Source organism: Hordeum vulgare, chromosome 2H, assembly GCF_904849725.1.
Source record: "Hordeum vulgare subsp. vulgare chromosome 2H, MorexV3_pseudomolecules_assembly, whole genome shotgun sequence".
Lineage (NCBI taxonomy): Eukaryota > Viridiplantae > Streptophyta > Magnoliopsida > Poales > Poaceae > Hordeum > Hordeum vulgare.
The window spans coordinates 478,609,217-478,619,541 of NC_058519.1; the positions used below are offsets into that span (position 1 = coordinate 478,609,217).

The window sequence follows — 10,325 nt, forward strand, 5'->3', positions numbered from 1 at the left end:
CTGAAAATACTAGAGCACAACCCTTATGCTCAAGTTTTAAAAAGCCTTGGTACTGTTCCGAATCTAGATGAATACAGAATCTCATTAAATACAGAGATCAACCTTGATCAAAGAAGGTACAATGCGCCAACTACCTCTCAGGTAGCAGCAATCTGGGTTGAAGGGAGCGACCCACAAAAAACTTTTGATAGAAGTGTTATCGTGTATGCCAAAGTAGACTGTCCCCTGTATATTAGAGCATACTATGGGTGCTACGACCCATTGTCATATCCACTATTCTTCCCACATGGGGAGATTGGTTGGAATCGTGAGATGCCGTATATTGGGCCGGTCGCTGACACAAACCAGGATTCAGTGGATTATTCTACACGTCAAGAGAACCAAGCCTGTGTTTTTCCTTCAGGTATAATGTTCATTATTGGTTTTTCCATTTTAGTAAAAGTCAGCCTTACTCACTAATCCATCTTTCAGACGATAATAATGACAATATAACAGAACAAGTTGGTCATACTGCACACCAGGATGAAGAGGCTACTGATTTACCTGGAGGTATGTGACCAGATTGTTGTTTTTATATTCTTATGATTCTGTTATACCAAATTAAATGATGTTAAACATTTTTTAGATGACAACGAGGATAACCCGGTTGAGGATTTTGGTGACAATGAGATGAATGCCACAAACTCAAGGAAATTTGTTAGCGCGAGGGAGTATTATTGCTTCAAGCTGCAGGTCCGGAAGAAGCTTCTTAATATCATCTTGTTTGGGGGGCGCCTTTTCCAACAGTGGCCTGTTGACATGTACATCAAGATTGAGACAATGAGGCTTGACTGGTACTCAAAGCCAGTGAATCAAAAGGTTATACGCGCTGACCTCTCCCACGTAATGTACTTGTATTTATACCTATAAATTACATTATAGATGCCACACTCTTTGCTTGGACCATGTGTACTAATTGGCGCCAAATATTAATTTATTATAGGGTCTTGTTGACACCATCATCGCTAGTGAGTCACGCGGTGACCGGATTGGGAAGCGAATCGTGCTTCCACGTACATTTCCTGGTGGTGATCGTGACATGCAGCGCATGTTCCTGGATGCGATGGCAATAGTTCAGCGATGGGGTAAACCGGATTATTTTATCACGATGACATGCAATCCCTACTGGGAGGAGATAACTCAGGAATTGTTGCCTGGACAGCTGCCACAAGACCGTCCAGACCTTGTCGCAAGAGTATACAGAGCTAAACAACGAAGTATGATGGACTTACTGACTAAGGGTAAGCATTTTGGAGAAGTCGCGGCTTATGTACATGTCACTGAGTTTCAGAAAAGAGGTCTCCCTCATGAGCATATACTTCTGATCATGAAAGCAAAAAGCAAGATAAGGACCCCGGATGATTATGATGGGGTGATATCTGCAGAGATACCCAACAAAAAGAAATATCCTGTTCTCCATGATCTGGTAGTCAAACACATGTTGCACGGACCATGCGGTGCACTCAAGAAAAGTTGCCCCTGCATGATAGATGGACAATGTCGGTTTCATTACCCGCGAGATTTCTGTGATGCTACATTACAAGGGAAAGACTCATATCCCATCTACAGAAGGAGGGATGATGGGGTGCGAGTTAGGATCAGAGGAGCAGAATTGGACAATAGATGGGTGGTCCCTTACAACCCCTTTCTGCTGACGACATACAATTGTCACATTAATGTCGAAGCATGCTCGAGCATCAAGGCAGTCAAGTACTTGTTCAAGTACATCTACAAAGGGCATGATAAGGCGTCTTTTGCGTTTGAGCAGGATATTATCAATGATGGGGGAATCATCAATGAAATTCGGCAATATAGGGATGCACGATATATATCTCCTCCCGAAGCTATTTACAGGATTTTCGGCTTCAAAATGTTTGGTGTCAGTCCATCTGTATTGCAGCTCCAGCTTCATTTGCAAAACATGCATACAGTCGCATTTAAGGCACATGATAATCTGGAAGATGTTGTTGCTCGGCCATCTTCTTCCAAATCCATGCTTACCGAGTACTTTGAGATGAACCAGAAGTATCCGCACGCACGGAAATTGTTGTATAGAGAGTTCCCGGAACATTATAGGTGGATAGCCGGTGGTAAGAAGTGGCAGACAAGAAAAAATAAGAAAACACAGATTGGAAGGCTGGTGCATGCACACCCTGCTGAAGGAGAGAGGTACTACTTGCGTGTGCTCCTAAGTCATCTCAGAGGTGCCACTTCATTTGATGATTTGAAAACAGTAAATGGCAAGCTATGTGGGTCCTTCTGAGAGGCGTGTGAGCACTTAGGACTCATTGAGCACGACAGGACACTTGATGATTGCATGACGGAGGCAGCAACATTTCAAATGCCTTGTGCTCTTAGACGTTTGTTTGCGACTATACTGGTATTCTGCGAGGCAACACAAATCCGTCAGTTGTGGGACAAACATCTAGCATCAATGTGTGAAGATTATCGCCGTACTCAGTCGAATGAGGTAGCACTTGAGCAGATGGTCCTTAGGGATATCAAGGATCTGTTGCAATCCATGGGAAAGGATATTAAAAGCTATGGACTTCCGGTTCTGGTTGACATATATGGTGATTCTGACGTTGAGTATAAAGAGGTAACATAGGAGAGACAAGTCAAAGTGGACCAAGAACATCTAGACATATTCAGCCGTTTGAACACTGAGCAACTGGCTGGTTTCAATGACATAATGGATCATGTGACGAACCAAAAAAGCCAGATATTCTTTGTTGATGGTCCAGGAGGCACTGGGAAGACCTACCTATACAAGGCATTGCTTGCAAAGGTCCGTTCAATGGGTCTAATAGCGATCGCAACTGCTACATCAGGTATCGCAGCGTCGATAATGCCTGGAGGCCGGACTGCACACTCTAGATTCAAAATTCCAATCAAGCTCACTCACAACAGCATGTGTAGTTTCACAAAGCAGAGTGGTACGGTAGAGTTGCTTAAACATGCCTCCTTGCTAATTTGGGATGAAGTTGCTATGACAAAGCGTCAAGCAGTAGAGACACTCGATAGATCACTACAGGATATAATGGAATGTGCTTTACCGTTTGGCGGAAAGGTTGTCGTCTTTGGTGGGGATTTCAGGCAGGTCCTCCCCGTTGTGACCCGAGGGACAAGAGCACAGATCACTGATGCTACACTGTTGAGATCCTATCTGTGGGAGAAGATCTGCAAGATACGCCTCACGCGCAATATGCGGGCACAGACAGACCCTTGGTTCTCTGAATACCTCCTAAGGATAGGCAATGGAACGGAAAAAACAATTGGTGACGACTATGTGTGTTTCCCTAAAGACATTGTGATAACTTATACCGAGGATGAAAAACAAGTTAACAAGCTTATTGAAGATGTCTTCCCATCCCTGCACACCAATGCTACGTCGAGAGAGTACATGAGCACACGTGCAATTCTCTCAACAAAAAACGAGTATGTGGATGACCTGAATGACAAGATGATCTTGAGGTTTCCGGGGGAAGAAAAGGTCTACCATAGCTTTGACTCTATCGAGGATGATTTCCAGAACAATTACACGATTGACTTTCTGAACTCGATCACACCAAATGGGTTGCCCCCGCATGTCTTGAAGGTAAAAATCAACTGCCCGGTCATCTTGCTACGGAACCTCGACCCTCATAATGGGCTATGTAATGGAACACGGCTTATGATCAGGGCCTTCCAGGATAATGCAATCGATGCAGAGATTGTTGGTGGCGAGCATGCTGGAAAGAGGGTGTTCATACCTAGGATCCCTATGTCGCCCTCGGAGGACACCTCACTTCCCTTCAAGCTTAAGAGAAAACAGTTCCCCATCCGCCTGAGTTTTGCGATGACCATTAACAAGGCACAGGGTCAAACCATTCCAAATGTCGGTATTTACCTTCGAGAACCTGTTTTCTCACACGGCCAACTATATGTTGCACTGTCAAGGGGTGTGTCAAGAAAGATGACGCGGATTTTAGCCAAGCCTAACAAGGAGATTGATAAAGCTGGGACAAGCACCAAAAACATTGTCTACAAAGATGTTTTAGAGGGGTGATGTATGTGCAATCTTTCGTGTTTTGTTTGCACCTTTGCTTTTGTACCTATAACTATTCTGATCTGGTTTTCTTTCACACCACATGCAGTGCATTTTTTGGACATTTTTAGTTTCTTGGCTGGTCAATACTGGAGGGCCTCACCGTGCAGGTGGGGAACTGTCCTAAAATGAAAAGGCGTTCACATATGAACTGTCCTAAAATGAAAAGGCGTTCACATCTCACCTTATGTTATGATTACTTGTATCATCATTTGGGGAACATACAAATTTCCATTTATTTGGTCAATTGCAGACCTGAAGATCCCTATACCAGCAAAATTTAAGCTGGATGGGATCACTGTGACAAATAATGAAATATTGCAGATTTAAGATGGTTGGAATTACCTTGATTTTAGTAGACACAAATTTGGGACATATGTTATGATTACTTCTCAATGCAAATTTTTATTTAACACATGACCAGGAATATAAGAAACAGGAGTACGAAACTCACCTTGATTTTAGTAGACACAAAATCAAAGAAACATTAGAATGAAATGTGACAGAGAGATGCTTCAGCAGCGAGAAGATAACCTCCATCAGGTGAAAAACAGTGCAAAAAAATATATCAATCTTTGAGAAAAGAACAAATCAAAGAAAGTATATCAATCTTTTAGAAAAGAACAAATCAAAGAAATAAGTATTGTCTACCTCTAAAACAATTCAGAAGGAAAATATGCAACATATTATTAACATGTATTTTTATGTGAACCACCAAGTGAAGAAGGTTACTCGCCTCTTAGTTCCACACCCGGTTGAAAAGTTTCCCGTTTACTACCATCTTTAGCAATACCAACATCATTGGTTGCAACGCCTATGACTATTTGATTTTCATCATAAAGGATCTGTCAGAGCAGAACTGAGGCAAATATTAGTCCTCCCACGAAAGAGTTCGTCAACTGAAAAAGGGTCAAAAAGAATGGTACCTCACTCGCAGCAAACCCTGGATACACTTCAACACCTAATTCTTCATCCTTTACGGACATCCATCTTACCAATTGGCTCAAGCTGAACAAAAGCAAGTATGTTAACACACACGGATTCTCTGAAATAAGAGGAATATAGAACTATACAAGCATCAAGCGAATAATAAAAAGAAAATATCAGCACCTTATTACATAGTTCCCTTTGTTATCAAAAGGAGATGGAAGTGTCCATGCCTTGTTCTTTCTTAACATCCAGAACTTGTCAGATGAGACATGGACTCTGATTGGGGCCTGTTGAACATATCACAGTCACATAAAAATGAGTATCCAAGTTACTTGGTACATCCCACTCTCAGTTTTCCATAGAGCACTCATAACAAGAATGATTTTAGGAACACAAAACTTGCATTTGTTCTATTTGAAGATATCACAACAACCTCCCACAAAATAATATCTTTAATTTCGTATGTTCAGCTGAATCTCCCCTTTTTCATAAAGGGCGCTTTTATTTACTCAAAATATAGCTAAGATGCACACAACCAAACACCAACAGTATGACAAGAACAAATATATTGGTTATAATAGTATACAACCAAATATTTTATCTCCATACCAGATATGAAGAAACTAAGACTCGAGCTATTTGTTTCCAAAAAGAAACAGAGGACCAGAACTCCATGAAATTAAGGCATGAACTATCTATTTAGGAACTCCAGACTACATTATTCAAGCATCCGAACAACCGCGAAAGGCGCAGCAACAACTAAAAGCCAAGCTGTGCAAAAAGCATCATCAGATCTGCTTGTCCAAGCTGTGCAAAACCCAGTATTACTGTATACAATGTATTACGAAAATAACTCCATTAATTTTGGGTGCGTGGGGTATAAAAAAAGGATGGGGGTCTGAGATAAATAAAAATAAAAGTGTGGGGCCTGAGATAAACATCATGATTCCCTTTCATCCTCACGTTATGGAAGTCCTTCCCATGATTTCTGGGAGGGACAGTACCTATAACTAACAATCTCTCGATCAGGAGCCTAATAAAAAACAGTTTTTCCACCCTAGGGTTTTCTTCCACCTCTCCTTCATCCTCTCTCCCGATCTCGCTGCCACATCCTCACACCCCTCCACCGCACCGGCCTCTAGCTTGCTGTATACATCTGTCTGTGGTGAACCATCGTCCTACATGTATCAGGCACAATCCTCGGTGGCCTCTGCGGTTCAATCTGATATCATCGTGGTAATGATGTCTCTCTGTAGTTACATCTTATTCACGATTCCAGATCTACAAGGCAAGGACGAACATAAGAAGATAAGCTTGGGTTTTCAGGAAAGCATTGGCAAGGGAGCCAAGGACGCAGAATCTAATGGAATAGCCGACAAAGATGAAGTGGAGAAAAAGGAGAGAACACATCCCACTAATTCCGAGGTGACAGACACATCTTTTCTTTTCCAACTAAGTCCTAAATTGTTTTAATTCTAATTATATTTTATCCTGCATACAAATTATTCTTTGTAATGTTGCTCTCAGGAATTAAACTTTAACGAAACAAGTGAAGAGATGCAGCCAACTCGGAACGAGGAATTAGCCTTCCATGAAACAAGTGAACAACTGCAGCCAGCTCAAGATGATGAATTAGTTCAAGATGATGACACCAAAGGGACAAAAACTATAGGGGAAAGGCTGGCAGAATCTAATGGAATAGCCAACACAGATGAAGTGGAGAAAACAAATAGCATGCAGTCCACTGATTCCGAGGTGACAGACGCATCTTTTCTTTTCCAACTAAGTCCTAAATTGTTTTAATTGTAATTATATTATATCCTACATACAAATTATTCTTTGTAATGTTGCTCTTAGGAATTAAACTTCAACCAAACAATTGAAGAGATGCAGCCAACTCGGAACGAGGAATTAGCCTTCCAGGAAACAAGTGAACAACTGCAGCCAGCTCAAGATGATGAATTAGCTCAAGATGATGACACCAAAGGGACAAAAACTATAGGGGACAGGCTGGCAGAATCTTGGAATAGCCGACACAGATGAAGTGGAGAAAAAAATAGCATGCAGTCCACTGATTCCGAGGTGACAGACGCATCTTTTCTTTTCCAACTATGTCCCAAATTTTTTTATTTCTAATTATTTTAGGTCCTGCATACGAATTATTTTTTGTAATGTTGCTCTCAGGAATTAAACTATGCTGGTACAAGTGAAGAGATGTAGCCACCTCAGAACGAGGAATTAGCACAAACATTCGTCACCGAAGGGGCAGAAACTATATTATGGGACAAGCTGGGAGAATCAAATGGAATATATGAGAACGATGAAGTGGAGAACATGACGAGCACGCAATCCACTGATTGCGAAGTCTCCGAAGTGACAGAGGCAGGTGGGGATGAAGAATTAGAACAAACGTCCGGCAGGGAAGGGGCAGAAATTATAGGGGACAAGCTAGCAATGCCTGCGCAGACAGGGAAGCCTATCCGACTGCATAACAAACCTAAGAAGGCACAAGACTACGTGGTGGCTCCAGAAGGCACGGACTAATATTTCTATTCCCTGGTTTTGCTACATTTGTTTTATTCGTTATTAATAAATGTTATTACTTGCATCATGATAGATTACGCCTGCACCGACGATGATTGGTCTGTGATTGAAAATATCATGTCTGAACCAAATGATAAAAGAAATTTAGTGAGCATTGACGACTCAAATCTCCAAAGAAGACACTTGGAACGTCTTTTAATCCCCGTAGAATTTCTTGGCGACGAAGTAAGTATATGTAGCTTTATGACGAGACGATGCTATTTGAACATGAGTTTCTATTATGTCCTATAACCAAGGTGTGCACTTCATATTGCAGATCATAGATGCATACATCTAAAGAGCATCTAAAGATGAGGACAGGTGGAAGTGTGTTCTTAGAGAATGCATGCATCTCTAAGTTGATAAAGGAATTTAAGTTTATACGTGATGACGCACCAAGATGGCTGTTAGACAGAGCTATAACTTATTTGGAACATGATATGGTGAGTCCCAGTTCCTTAAATATTACTATGAATTCAATCATGGATGAATGTTTGTACAGATGGGACCTAAACTAACAAAAACTCTATTTTCAGATATATGTTCCAGTAAACATTAAAGACTTTCATTGGTACCTAGGAGTTATAAATACCGGGGTGCGACGTATCCAGGTGCTCGACTCCCTAGGCCCACGAATGAACCGCAAAGACCTCATCGCTATGGTTAGTTATTAGTTCCACTGCACCATCTTTTGATAAGACGATTTATGTTATTCTTCGGTTGTGATGCTAATGCGTTGTCATTTATTCATGCAACAGCTCGAAGGACTGGAAAATGTATTCCAATATGCATCACTTCACATGGAACTAAAATTTGATAAGTGGAAAGACGTAAACATTACAGCATGGCGAAGGGAAGAATGTATTAAGAGCAGTCTGCAGACAGATGGGTATACCTCTTTCGAACCAAACTTGTTGCTCCCATCCCCTTTCGGTACCTCCTTCTCCTTCAGCATATCCGAACCATTAATATTAAGACATATGTTGTAAGGGCCCGTGCGTTGCAACGGAAGAAAAAAAAAATTCATAATCTCCAATTGTGATAATCACATTATGCTCTTAAAATTTTAGGACATTTCTTGAAATGCATGAACATTATTTGAATTATGATGAAAATGGCAAAGTATGTTTTGTTAATTAATGATAGCATATGCATAAGAACATTATTTTTATCTTGCTGATATATGTGTTTGCATTTGTAATCTAAATAAAGTCTTAATTTGGTTGCAAACATGTTAGACATATTCATCGAAAACAATCAATTGTCCTTGGGCACACATGAAACCAGAATTCCAAAGCCATGGTTGTTTGCCTTCAGAACCTAAATGCGCCAAGAAGACACCTTTATACACCTCACAACGTTGAAAGAATGTATGTTAAGCAAGCAAACCAGAGGCGTGACTCACCTTGAATGCATCTTCGTCAGTCTTGTCATCTCCAACATAGATGGGAAGAACATCGTCACTCTCGCTTAGTCCAAGTGATTCAAGCAAAAATTCCACAACTTTCCCCTTGTTCCAGTCAATGACAGGGCGAACTTCAAGAACCTTCAATTAAGAACGTAGCTGACTAAAACAATGCTATAATTAACAAATAATTTGATACAAAGCCTGGTGATTGTGCATAATATTCACCTTCCTCCCATGGGTAAGCCTAAGACAAGGGTAGTCCTTCAGAACAGCAGTTACACGCTGATGAACTGTTTCATAGTCCTACGAAGCAATAAACAGAGAAGATAAGTGCCCAGTCAACATTTTAAAAAGAGAATTTGTTTCTGATATGAAACTGAAAGGAACTCTTAGTTGTAGAATTACATGTGGTGCAACGTTCTGGTAATGCACAGACACGCAGAACTTGTTATCTTCCATCCTTGCACCATCGATGTCCTTTATACTCTCGCTAAGATTTTCGAACACCTGGCAAGCCACCAAGGTGAGCAACCTGAACTATATGTTCTAACATGGCACCGTAACCTTTAGAGTTTAGACATTGATACATACCTCAGCTATCATAGGTAAAAACTCACTTGCAGGTTGGAAGAGATTGACCTCTTTACCCTGCGAGTGAAAAGAAGTGAACAATCAAAATTTCGAAACAGAAGAAAAGATCGTGTTGGAACAAAATCAAGAAAGTTGCTTCACCTCTGAATAAGTGGACTAACACATTCCACATGCTGGCCATTGGACTCAGACTTCCTAATAGGCCCCATGATGTCCATTCCATGACTTCCAGCATAGTACAGTTCAGTTAGTTTCACAAAGTCAAATACCTAAAGGGACAGAAAACGTCAGGTAGAAGAAATATAGAGTAAAAAAGGAGGCAAATGATATAACAACATACCTTGTCACGAGATCTTCCGCTAATGATTGTAGTCGGGAAAAGTGATGCGACATGCCTCAGAGCAGCACACATCTGGGAAAACAGATCTTTAGAAAGCTGAATGGAGTGAAGCCGGAAACAGCGAGCTTCCGCTCTTCCCCTTTCAGCCTCACCAGCCACCACTCCCACAGCGTGACCTAGCCAAGCACCAAATCGAATCAAACCACCGCCCATCTAAGAAGAAAACAAGTAGGAGAGGCGCATGCGAAATGCGGGAAAGGAAAGGGGGAGAGAGCGTACGTGTGGGTGCTCGGCGGCGGGGGCTGCGGTTGACGATAACGAGATCTTGCCCTCGGCGGAGGGTTGCG

The 10,325-nt window shown here is 41.4% G+C and overlaps 1 pseudogene; it reads right to left on the reverse strand.

Moving 5' to 3' along the window:
• Positions 1-8,435: 8,435 nt before the first annotated feature.
• LOC123428365 lies at positions 8,436-10,056 on the reverse strand (annotated as a pseudogene).
• Positions 10,057-10,325: the final 269 nt, after the last annotated feature.